The sequence below is a fragment of the Tachysurus fulvidraco genome, chromosome 26 (genome assembly GCF_022655615.1).
Source record: "Tachysurus fulvidraco isolate hzauxx_2018 chromosome 26, HZAU_PFXX_2.0, whole genome shotgun sequence".
Classification (NCBI taxonomy): Eukaryota; Metazoa; Chordata; class Actinopteri; order Siluriformes; family Bagridae; genus Tachysurus; species Tachysurus fulvidraco.
This window is the reverse complement of record NC_062543.1, coordinates 15,887,760-15,900,781: the sequence shown is the minus strand read 5'-3', so window position 1 is coordinate 15,900,781 and position 13,022 is coordinate 15,887,760. Positions and strand designations below refer to the sequence as shown.

At 37.7% G+C, this 13,022-nt stretch overlaps 1 pseudogene; it reads left to right on the top strand.

Moving 5' to 3' along the window:
- The first annotated feature begins 1,747 nt into the window (after positions 1 to 1,747).
- LOC113662884 lies at positions 1,748 to 12,920 on the top strand (annotated as a pseudogene).
- The last annotated feature ends 102 nt before the right edge of the window (positions 12,921 to 13,022 follow it).

Below are 13,022 nucleotides of genomic sequence, written 5' to 3'. Positions count from 1 at the left end.
AAACACATAAAACCCCTGATGACTTCAGTGCACGTGGAACACGGATTTACTAAACTTGTTAATTTAAACGTTTATCGGTAGGTTGGACATAAAGTGTGTAAAATAATAATAAATAAATAAATGCATGATTCATTACTATTCATATAATTTTTAATCTTCGTTTCAGTAAAGAAGGCAGTGGGCATCGATGCCGTGATGAATCTTATCAGATCGTTACACAGGATTCAGATATCTGATGGAAAAAATAAAATATTTATTGAGAAATAAACCCTGTGAAGTGTAAAGAATCTAGGCTCGGTGTTTCAGGGGGTTGTGTGGCTTTTCCTCATTCCTTCAGACTGCATCAAAGCTTTTCTTCAAGATTGCCTCAGCTGATATAACATGTTAACCATGAAGCGTGTCAGGCTTTTACAAATAAAAAGATATATTTATATTCCAAGAAACCGGTATGTGTGTGTGAGTGTGTGTGTGTGTGTGTGTGTGTGTGTGTGTGTGTGAGAGAGAGTGTGTGTGTGTGTGTGTGTGTGTGTGTGTGTGTGTGTGTGTGTGTGTGTGTGTGTGTGTGTGTGTGAGACAACACATGTTTAGGGGCTTCCTAATAAAAATAAAAGGCTATGGCTTCCCAATCATTTGCTCAATGCATTTATCATTTTCAGCCACTATAAAGTACTAAATGTGTAATGAAAGTGTACAGACAGAATCCTGTATGACTGCAATGGTCTCGGTTACCATTACACTGAGGTAGGCCTTCTGAATGAACAACTGACCGACTGAACAACTGACAGACCAACTGACCATAGGGATGCTCAGTGTTGCTAGTCAGAGCTTTAACGTGTCAGAGGATCATACAGTGATCTCTTTTCCTTTTTCAGGGGTTATAAGGTTGACTCCAGAGTGGCTGTTACCACATTATATAAAGAGAAGAAAGTTCCCCTCACTCCTTACAAGAGTGGTGTCCGACTGATTTTCCATCCAAAGTAACACAAATCCAGAGGGTCAATGCTTGTACATTGAGGAGAGAGAGAGAGAGAGAGAGAGAGAGAGAGAGAGAGAGAGAGAGAGAGAGAGAGAGAGAGAGAGAGAGAGAGAGAGACAGAGAAACACAGAGAGAGAGAGAGAGAGAGAGAGAGAGGGAGGGAGATAGAGGGAGTGAGCGAGAGAGAGAGAGAGGGGGAGAGAAAGGAGAGAGGGAGTGAGGGAGAGAGAGAGAGAGAGAGAGAGAGAGAGAGAGAGAGAGAGTAAAACAAAAGTAAAAGACTGGAAACAAGAAGTGAGGACAATCAGGAGTTCTAGCCACACACACACACACACACACACACACACACACACACACACACACACACACACACACACACACACACACACACACACACACACACACACACACACACACACTTAGTGACCATGCCCACTTTGCATTCAGCTTAAAATGTTTTGATTTCTCTCTGTATAAATCTGAATCTGTCAGGTTGAGTTATTGTTATGGAAAGTGATTCGACACCTTCTGACCAATCACAGGGCAGAATTTCAAAAGCTCTGAGGATTGTGGTTTAAGACTAAAGAGATGTGAGGGATGTGAATGGGGCTTCAGTGATCTACCAACCTGCATCATCCATGTAGCCATGCCCCCCCCCCTCTCACACACACACACACACACACACACACACACACACACACACACACACACACACACACACATTTATATATATGTATATACGCAAAAGCGGAGGACAGGAGACACATCACAATGAGGATCGGACAGAATGTTTTTCTGTTTTCTCTCATTTTCACTTGTTTACTTCTTGGGTATGTCTATTATTATTATTATTATTATTATTATTATTATTATTATTATTACTGAGCATTGTAAGTTTATCTTCAGGCAGTTAACAGATTTAACAGAGTAGGTAATGAAAAACAAGTAGAGTTCTTTATTAGCTACCGCTGTGTGTATCAGCTTCTTATCTGTTAGAGATCACAATAAAAAAAAAGTGCAGATTTTTATGACTCAGCCAACGGCTAACGGCTAACAAAAAAATCTCTGTACTGCTCTGTTCATCTCGTTTTATTGCTCTTTAAAAGTGCTGATGAAATAAACCAAAAGCAGATCATTTAAAGCCAGATATTTTCTACTGGGGTTAAAACAAAGTAGTTTTTGTTTCCTGCATTAAACAGGACATGCTCAGTGGTTTAAACCTCCTGACTAGACAGGATGCAAATTAGCCGGAAAGAAAAAAACAAAACAAAACAAAACGAAACAAGTAAACAACTTAAAGGTTAAACGAATCGTTTTACTGAGGCTTGTTCAGAAGCACAAAGAAAAAACATGATAAATGCAGAAAAATGACTGACAGGCTTTCTTTTGTTTACAACCCCACCGGACCGAGACACACAGAAGATCAGGAAGCCTTGTACATCATGTTATTCGATCAGCCAATCAGAAGTCAGCAGCTTGTTGTCAAAACAATAAATAGTTTGAGTCAAAAGCATCAGTTACTGTTTATGTCAAACGTGAGAATGAAGAAAAATGTGATCTTTGTGACTTTAACTGTGCCGTAGCAGGTGGTGTCAGATACCCTGAAGTATTTGGATGGAGTGTTTCCAAAACTGCTGATCTTCTGGGATTTTCACCCTAGAGTTTACTCAGGGCAGCGTGGAAAACAACCACCCAGTGGTATCAGTTATTGTAGGGAGTTCGCTGATGAGAGATCAGAGGAGAATATCTGAAATATTCATTAACCACCAATGACCACGTCACTGAGATGATAGAGGTCAAAACTGGACAGGATTATATGACAGACCAAATACGCAGAAAACAAAGCACAGAGCAAAAACCAGGCAGATCCGGAGACGAGTAATGATGAGAAGCAGGTGAGCCGACTGATGCGACCTGGCAGGGGAGCAGAGGGTGGAACACCACGGACATTGACCAGAGCACAATCAAGCATTAAAAGACAAACAAGAAGACAAGGAAATGGGGGATGGGGGGGGGGAGCCCCTGGAACATTGGCGAAGTAAATGACATCCTCATGATTGGCTGAGCAGATATTTATAGATTTAAAGAAACAAAAAAAGATCAACGTTTCTCTCAGCCTTTAATCACAATCTCTTTCTTCTCCATGAAAATGAAAAAAAAAATCCCATAATTCCCTTTTATTAGACAGTTTGTTAATGACATTGTGCTTGTAAAAAGAAACGGGTGAGATTGAATGGGGTGAGATTAGTTTTAGCTGCTGCTCAGAGCAGGAAAGTAGTGCAGTGATTTTCCTTGAATACTCATGTGTTCCTTGAGTTCTCTGATTTCACTGCACTGGATCTGATTATTCCTTAGCAGTTGATTCTCAGACTCTCAGTAAGCTTGATTCTATTGTTTCGTTTGTATTTATTGTTGGTTTTTACTACAGTCTAAAAACGTTCGTGATTCACACACTACAAGGATCATTTTGAACTGCTGGCAAGGGATGCAGTAAGAATGCAGATGTAATAGTTCAAACTCTGTGTGTGTGTGTGTGTGTGTGTGTGTGTGTGTGTGTGTGTGTGTGTGTGTGTGTGTGTGTGTGTGTGTGTGTGTTTTCTTTACAGGTCAGTTTACTTCAGCTACACATCCACTTGGTTCAGGTAAGAAATAAATACACACCTACATTTAGTACTCTTTAGCTGTACCCTAAAGCTATATTAAACGGGAAAGTCAGTACTATTCAATTGTACCTTAAAGTCAGTACTATTTACTTGTATGGTAAATTCAGTACTATTTAATTGTACCTAAACGTCAGTATTTTTTGACCATAAAGTCAGTACTAATTTAATTTAATTGTTTTATAAAAGTCAGAATTAATGAATTGTACTGTAAAGTCAGTGCTGTTTAATTGTATTTGCATGCGTTTTGTTGGTTATACTGTGGGATTATGGTAGCAGAATCTCATGTGTTCATTAACTTATGATACCTTCATCTGCCACACTGCCCCAGGTGTGAATGTGTGTATGAATGTAAAGACATTCCTCTTTAGCTGGATAAGGTGATTACTTAAGGCATGCAAATGAATTTCAAGTGTGTGACGGTCCGTGTTATGTTGTGTGTTTTTAGTGATGTATTGAAGTGCAAAGCGACTATGTGAGTACACAAACACACAAACACACACAAACACCTTTATCACTAAAATTCTATATGGTGCAGACACCTCCGATCACCCCCCCCCACCAACCCCCGCCCCCACCCGATTGAGCATCGTGTTTTGTCCAGGACGTGTCAGAGCTACTCAACTGTAACAGAAAGTCTCTTCTATGATAAGAATGAATAAAGATCTGATTATTAATGAAGATTCATGAAAAAAAAAATCAGTCCTGTAATTCTGAATAGCAGAGAAGAGACTGATGAAAGATTTAAAACAAAAAGTTCAGATATATCTCTTGTGGACAAAAAAACTAATTGTCTCAGCACCTGTGGCTCGACTCATTTGCAAATATTTGTTTTGCAGGATTATGAGTCTGCGAGTTTTACATGTACTTTGGTTATTATACACAAACCTAATGTAAGAACATAACAGGTGACATTTTCGAACCATCTTTGGGGTTTTAGGTGAAAGTAAATGTCAGGCACAGAACAAACCCAGAAGTACAGTAACAATGCAGTGAAATGATTTGTTCAGTACCATTGAATGGCATGTAATAGGCTTGCTGGTGAATATATAGCTATGAATTTGCAATTTGCCTTCAGTTAACTCCAATATTATTCATCTGTCTGTGTTTTTTTATTTTATTTATTTATTTATTTATTTATTTATTTATTTATTTATTTATTTATTTATTTATTTATTTATTTAAATTAGATGCAAAAATGCAAATACAAAGACCAACAAAACAAAACGTGTGTGTGTGTGTGTGTGTGTGTGTGTGTGTGTGTGTGTGTGTATACATACATGTATATACACATACATAAATCAAAGAGGAAAATATATTAATAATTATAATTCTAATGGCAATAATAACGATGAAGACAGTAATAGTATCACACAAGACAAAATGTAAATGTAAAATTGGGTATGAGGAAGGTGACAATATCAACAGCAATAATAATAATAATAATATAGAAAAATCCAATTAATAAGAAATAGTAATAATAGTATTAGCAGTAGTAGTAATGATACATATTTATAATTATAGTATTTACAAATATACTCATTTCATCCAGAATGAAGGGGAGGTTAAAAGATCAGAAAGAGGACCAATAGAACTAGTAGTAGTAATAGCAATAATAATGCTTCTACAGCCATTAATAGTAATGATAATAGTAGTACTTATAATAGCAATAATAATAATAATAATAATAATAATAATAATAATAATAATAATAATAATAACGGTAATATTGATACAACTATTAATGATAAGGTATTATAAAGCTGCCGCTGATAACCCTCATGGCCATGGCATAGCATAGACCAACGCCGGCGTCATATTACAACGGGCTATCAAGGTGAAGTGCTGTGGGATCCATGGTCCCAAAATCCATACCCATCCCCAGCCGTCCCGCACATGCCATGCTTACCCTGTTTGTGTGTGTATACGTTTTTTTTTTTGTGAAATAAATATGGCTGCTTTCATTGTTATACTCATGATATGTTTGTCAACTAGTGTATAATGCATTACAAAAGCATGGCGTGTAGCATGGAACCAGCCCAGTGCAAGGCCCAGGCCAACACGCCCGCGCCACACTTACCCTATGTATGTACACACGACACACTTATCCTATGTATTTTTATTATTTTTTTTTAATATTATTATGCTCCAAATGAATGTGTGTGCACCTCATCTAATATGTGATGCATTAAAACAGCGGGACAAGTGCTGGGCCAGCCGGAGACAAGCCCCGGCCCCACATCACACCCACCCATGACTAATCAAAACTGCACATGGCAGGGACTAGTATGCCACAGCCAACCAGGGTCCAGAAGCAGCGAAAAAGGGAAAGAGAGAAAGAGAGAGAGAGAGAGAGAGAGAGAGAGAGAGAGAGTTTTAAATATAATAAGTATTTCATTTATATTTATTAGTCTGTATTGCTGCCTCTTCCTGACCCTCCCTCCTCCCAATCATGTGTAATTATTGATGTGATTATTGATGGTGTATCATTGAGGATGGCTTCAGACAAAGAAGGTCAGTGGATTCATGACTGTTTGAAGTTAAAGAGAGATAACCAAGACGGGTGTAATTCTGATGTATTATTTTGAGTGGAGGTAGACAAGTTTTCCATGGAGATGTACTCTATTAGTAAATTTTTCCAAGTTGTAATGTGTATTGCGTTCCCCGATTTCCTGTTCATGAGGATAGTTTTCTTGGCGATAGTTAGAGCCACTAGGAGTAATTGACTGTCTGTACTGTTTAAATTGATTATGGATATGTCACCTAATATACAGAGGGAGGGAGACAGCGGGATGTGACAACGCATAAGGTTGGATAGTGAGTCGATAACGTTTCCCCAGAATGTTTTAACCGCATTGCATTGCCAAATAGCGTGTAAATATGTATCTGGGGTGTTTTTTGGGGTGAGGTTATATTAATTAGTTCTGAAATTGGAGGTGAAAGGTCTAGATTAATTCTCTGAGTGTCAATTTTTGATTGAATGGATGATTTGATTTGTAAATATTCCAAAAAACAATTACTCCCAATGCCGTATTTCTGGACCAAGTGGGAAAATGGTGCCAAGTTATTATTAAGGAGGATGTGTTGAAGTGGTGTGATGCCCTTATCTACCCATGTGTGTAAGTTGAGTGGCTTCTTATTTACTATAAATTTTGTTTTTTTCCAGATCGGGGTGTATTTAGATGATGCAAGAGGGGTGTTTGTGATTTGATGAAATTTCCACCAGGCTGTGGCTATTGTTGGTGATTTAAAACAGTGGTGCTTTTTGATTGCCTGACTATAGAAAGGTAATTCTGAAATGTTAATCTCTTTACAAATTGACTGTTCAACATCTAGCCATGTTCTTTCTGATGGGTTAAGATGAATCCATTTGTATATGTTTTGGAGCTGATTGGCCAAAAAGTAGTGGTAGAAATGTGGTGCTTCCAGTCCTCCTTGTGTTTTTGGTTTCTGTAGTGTAGTCAATTTAATTCTTGGAGTCTTATTTTTCCAATAGAATTTAGTGATGAATGATTTAAACCAGGTGAGGGTGGGTAGTGCTGGAGTCATTGTAAATAAATAGTTTAATTTAGGGAGTATAGTCATTTTAATTACTGATATTCTGCCCATAATGGATAGTGGTAAATTCATCCAGCGGTGAAGGTCATCATTTATTGTTTTAAGTAATGGAGTAAAATTGAGTCCAAACAGCTCTGACAGCCTGGGGGAAACATTAATGCCCAAGTATGTGATATAGTTAGTGCACAAAGGAATAGGTGATGTCTGGGATGTCACATCCCAGAATGTTAGAATGTAATGAAAGTATGGCTGATTTACTCCAGTTGATGGAGTATTCAGAGATATTTGAGAATGAATCAATGAGTTTAATCGCTTCTTGTAATGATGATGAGGGGTCTTGTAAATATAGTAATATATCATCAGCGTAAAGACTAATTTTGTGGTGCATGTTAAGTGTTTGAATTCCTTTAATGTAGCTGTTTTGACAGATAGCTGCTGCTAATGGTTCAATGAAAATGGTAAATAATGAAGGGGAGAGTGGGCATCCTTGCCTAGTCCCCCGTTGCAGCATGAAGATATGTGATGTTAGTCCACTGGTGATGACAGTGGCTAAAGGTGATGTATACAGAATTTTGATCCAATTAATGAATGACTCCCAAAACCAAACCTCTCTAATGTGGAAAACAGGAATTTCCAATTGACCCGCTCAAAAGCTTTTTCTGCACTGAGAGTAACTATGATGGTTTTGGTTTTTTGAGTTGATGAATAATGCATCAAGTTAAAAATTCTGCGTGTGTTGTTGTATGAAAGTCTACCTTTGATGAAACCGGTTTGATCTGAATGGATTATAGATGGTGTGACTTTTTCTATTCTATGAGCTAGTGCTTTAGCGATGATTTTAATGTCTACATTAATTAGGGAAATCGGGTGATAACTTGATGGTAATGTTGGGTCTTTATTTGGTTTAAGAAGGAGTGAAATTGTGGCGGTGTTTATAGTATCAGGGAGTTTTGATTTTTGTTTTGATTCAGTAATCATACGGATAAAAAGTGGTGATAAAATGGACCAAAAGTGTTTGTAGAACTCAGCAGGGAATCCATCGGGGCCTGGTGCTTTGTTGTTTGGCTTGAGTTTGAGGGCATTAAAAAGTTCATATTCTGATAAGGGAGATTCAAGAGTATTTATTTGATGTTTACTGAGTTGAGGTAGGCTGATATTGTTGAGGAATGAGTCAATGTCTTTCTGATCTGGGTCTTTATTGGAGGAATATAATTTACTGTAAAAGTCTGTCTGTGTTCATTGTCACTGATTTATATTTATATAATAAATCTCTATCTGATCATCTTCCAGGGAAGTAAAAAGGCTTGTTAATACGGACTTAATCTTTCCAGCAGGGTGAATGTACTCACACACACTCACACACACACACACACACACACACACACACACACACACACACACACACACACACACACACACACAAACACACACACACACACACACACACACACACACACACACACACACACACACACACACACACACACACACACACACACACACACACATTCTCTCTCACTGAACCGAACATGTGCTGCTGGTCTTCTGCTCAGATGCTGGATGCTCTTCTGATGTGGTCGATGATCTTTTGCTTTCACTTCCTTCTACCTGTCCTGTGTTTTTTTTGCATCCTTTTGAATAGCTTCAGTCCTGTTGCCTCTCCTTCACCTGCATGCTGGAATAAATTAGAATCTCACTATGTGCTGACGCACACAAAGAAAAGAGTATGCTTTTTGTTTTTGGACTGATTTCTTTTAAAGCTGTCTCAGTGTTTCTTCCCTACTGTCACTTCAGACTTGCTCATTTGGAAGCTAAATCTACACCCTGATTTCAGTGAATTTCTATTGTTAACAGCAAAATAGTAAAAAATGGGAAATTATCTCATTGCAATTCAGTGAGGAATCAAACATGACGAGACACGCTTTAATAGAAAACTAATCAACGTGATGTGATGAAGCAAACCTACTAACCTGAAATAAATGTATTTTACAATAACTCACAGGCTTTTGTCCCCTATGTTCTTTTATTAATCTGTCACCTAATCCTTTGTACAAGCCAACAACATGAAGTCAGGTCTTGTTCTCCTTTATCTTACGTTGAAGTTAATAAATGTTGAAGTTAATAAAACAAAACTGCAGCTTGCCATGTTATACAGAATAATATATTATATTATATTATATTCATAGTACATACACACATCTGTAAATTATTGTTTATAGCAATAGCCATATATTTTTTTACATCCTTCTGTAAATTTCAGTTATAACTATAGCCATCTGTATATTATGTTCATAGTACACACACATTGCTTTGAACTTGTACATGTGTAATGACAATAAAGTTGAATCTAATCCAATCTAAATCACAAAGCTCTGTCCTCAAGCTGTGATTCAAAGCGCTGACACTTTAGACTTCTTTCCACACGACACACAAACGCCTCCTTATTGGAAACTTCAGCAGAAAACAATAAATTATTATTATATTATACTACTACTACTACTACTACTACTACTACTACTACTACTACTACTACTAATAATAATATTTTATTGTTTTTGCTGAAATTTTATGATAACATTACTAATTTATTTTAGGATTGCATGCAAGCAGCCTAGTCTGAGTAGCAGGTGAGTGAATTTTGTTCACATTACAAATTCCTTTTAATTTGTCACCTGTATAAATGCCTGCCAAAATACTGTAGATTAAGTGAAAGATAAACAGTGTGTGTGTGTGTGTGTGTGTGTGTGTGTGTGTGTGTGTGTGTGTGTCAGTCGACCAGATATTGCCACGACAAGCCAGGGGTTAGCTCCGATCGTGTGGGAGGACACGTTTTATTTGACAGTGATTGACAACATCTACAAACCACAGAACATCACCGTGGCAGCCACCTTCTTCGCTCTGGGGAAGTAGGTTTTGACAATGTTGTGTGATAATATGGTAATAATTTCAAACATGATAGACAGTGTCTGTCTAATGATGATGCTAATGATTTGGCACCTCGGGGCTCCTATGTGGAGACATCTGGAAATTCTAAAAAAAAAGACAGCAAAATTGGCCATGATTGCTCGGTGGGAAGGACATCATGTTTCTACCCTGTCAACCACAGCTACACTATTCAGACATAGCTGTCTGTCTGTATGTAGAAAGAAGGAAAGTAGGATCTTCCTCCGAAATTCATTTTCCTTTTGTCATTTGTCAGATGGACAGAAATCTGACAGCTGCAGTATTAATACAAACTGAGGCCAAAAAAGTCTTTTTTTTTAACATTAATGTTCTGTTAGCAATTTAAATCCTGACCACAAATAATGGGCAAGTCCACCAGCACCTCAGACAGAATGTAAAAATGACCTCAGACAGAATGTAAACATTACCTCAGACAGAATGTAAAAATGACCTCAGACAGAATGTGAACATTACCTCAGACAGAATGTAAAAATTACCTCAGACAGAATGTGAACATTACCTCAGACAGAATGTAAACATTACCTCAGACAGAATGTAAACATTACCTCAGACAGAATGTAAACATTACCTCAGACAGAATGTAAAAATGACCTCAGACAGAATGTGAACATTACCTCAGACAGAATGTAAAAATTACCTCAGACAGAATGTGAACATTACCTCAGACAGAATGTAAACATTACCTCAGACAGAATGTAAAAATGACCTCAGACAGAATGTAAACATTACCTCAGACAGAATGTAAAAATTACCTCAGACAGAATGTGAACATTACCTCAGACAGAATGTGAACATTACCTCAGACAGAATGTGAACATTACCTCAGACAGAATGTAAAAATTACCTCAGACAGAATGTAAACATTACCTCAGACAGAATGTAAACATTACCTCAGACAGAATGTGAACATTACCTCAGACAGAATGTGCACATTACCTCAGACAGAATGTGAACATTACCTCAGACAGAATGTAAAAATTACCTCAGACAGAATGTAAACATTACCTCAGACAGATGTAAACATTACCTCAGACAGAATGTAAACATTATCTCAGACAGAATGTGAACATTACCTCAGACAGAATGTGAACATTATCTCAGACAGAATGTAAACATTACCTCAGACAGAATGTGAACATTACCTCAGACAGAATGTAAAAATTACCTCAGACAGAATGTAAACATTACCTCAGACAGAATGTAAAAATGACCTCAGACAGAATGTAAAAATGACCTCAGACAGAATGTAAAAATGACCTCAGACAGAATGTAAAAATGACCTCAGACAGAATGTAAACATTACCTCAGACAGAATGTAAAAATGACCTCAGACAGAATGTAAACATTACTTCAGACAGAATGTAAACATTACTTCAGACATAATGTAAACATTACCTCAGACAGAATGTAAACATTACCTCAGACAGAATGTTTTATGATAAACAAACTGTATCATGTCCTGCAGGTATGTGTGTTTCTTGAAGAACTTCCTAGAGTTTGTGGAGCAGCACTTCATGGTGGGCTACCGAGTGCATTATTACATCTTTACAGATCTCCCTTGTGCTGTTTATCTTTACAAATTCTATGCTCACTGGGGGGCGGAGTCTCTGGGGGACCTTGTCGGCGTGCTGCATACCTGGTTTTTTGGAAGTTCTCGGGAACAGTTCACATACGAGCGGCGTCCCGAATCTCAGGCTTACATCTCTTTAGACAAAGGAGACTACTACTACGGAGGGGCTGTGATCTGAGGACGCCCCGAAAAAGTGCTCAAACAGCTGGATGTAGACCGAGCCAATAAGATCGAAGCAGTTTGGCAGGAAGAGTCTCACCTGAACAAGTACTTCCTATACAAAAACCCACTAAGTTGCTCTCACCTGAATACCTGTGGGATGACAAAAAAGGGAAACCCGGCTTCATGAAAGTGGTGCGTTTCTCACAGGTGGTCAAGAACTACGCTGAGATTCGACCCAACCCTTAACGCACAACGTGCCTCAGCAGGGCAGTACAGGTTTGTCCCACATTCAGGTACTAAAGATTTGAACTAAAGTCTCTAGATCAAAGAATCTTATCAAGGTTCTTAAAGCAAGGACATGCAGGAGATGCTTGCATATATTGCATATCGAATTTATGATGAAATGTGAATGAACACAAACACAATAAAGAAAATATTTAAAGAATTTCTAACTTCATGTCTATGCATTCACAAAAATGTGGAGAAGCTGCTTTCCTTAAAAATCCATATTCTTACTGTATATCCACCATCAAAAAGGATTGTTCTCATGGAAACAGTTCACATCTCTCTCTCTCTCAATCCCATCCTTGATGTTGACCTAACTTCAGTACATTTCCATTTCCATTAACACACGCCTCTATTGCTGCATTTTTTAAAGGTCATTGTCGTAAAGTACAACATATTTTTAAAAACACACACAACTAATTAACATTTAATGCTACATAAATTACTAAAGATTTTGGATGTGTTAATTTTGCTCTTGTAACACACTGATTTAGAAAATGGAAAAATTCAAAACAATGACATAATTGTTGAATTTTAAAATAGAAAAAATATTTGAACAGAAAAAATAGCCACTAACTGTATATATGACTGGACAACATGCGGCCATTCAATCCCATGTTTTCAATCAAACAAACTTCTGCAAGGGAAAAAAAAACGCTGCTCTCCAAGATGCTCATCTAGCTCTGACGCCTGAGAAGTACTGAGGGAGTTACCATGAAATGCAAAAGATACGGAAAACCACCTGAAAATGGGCAGAGCTGAAGACAATACTACAGCCAATCACAAGAGCGCTTTACATTTCAGTTCTCTTCTCCTGTCTCTCTCTCTTTCTCTCTCTCACACCCAA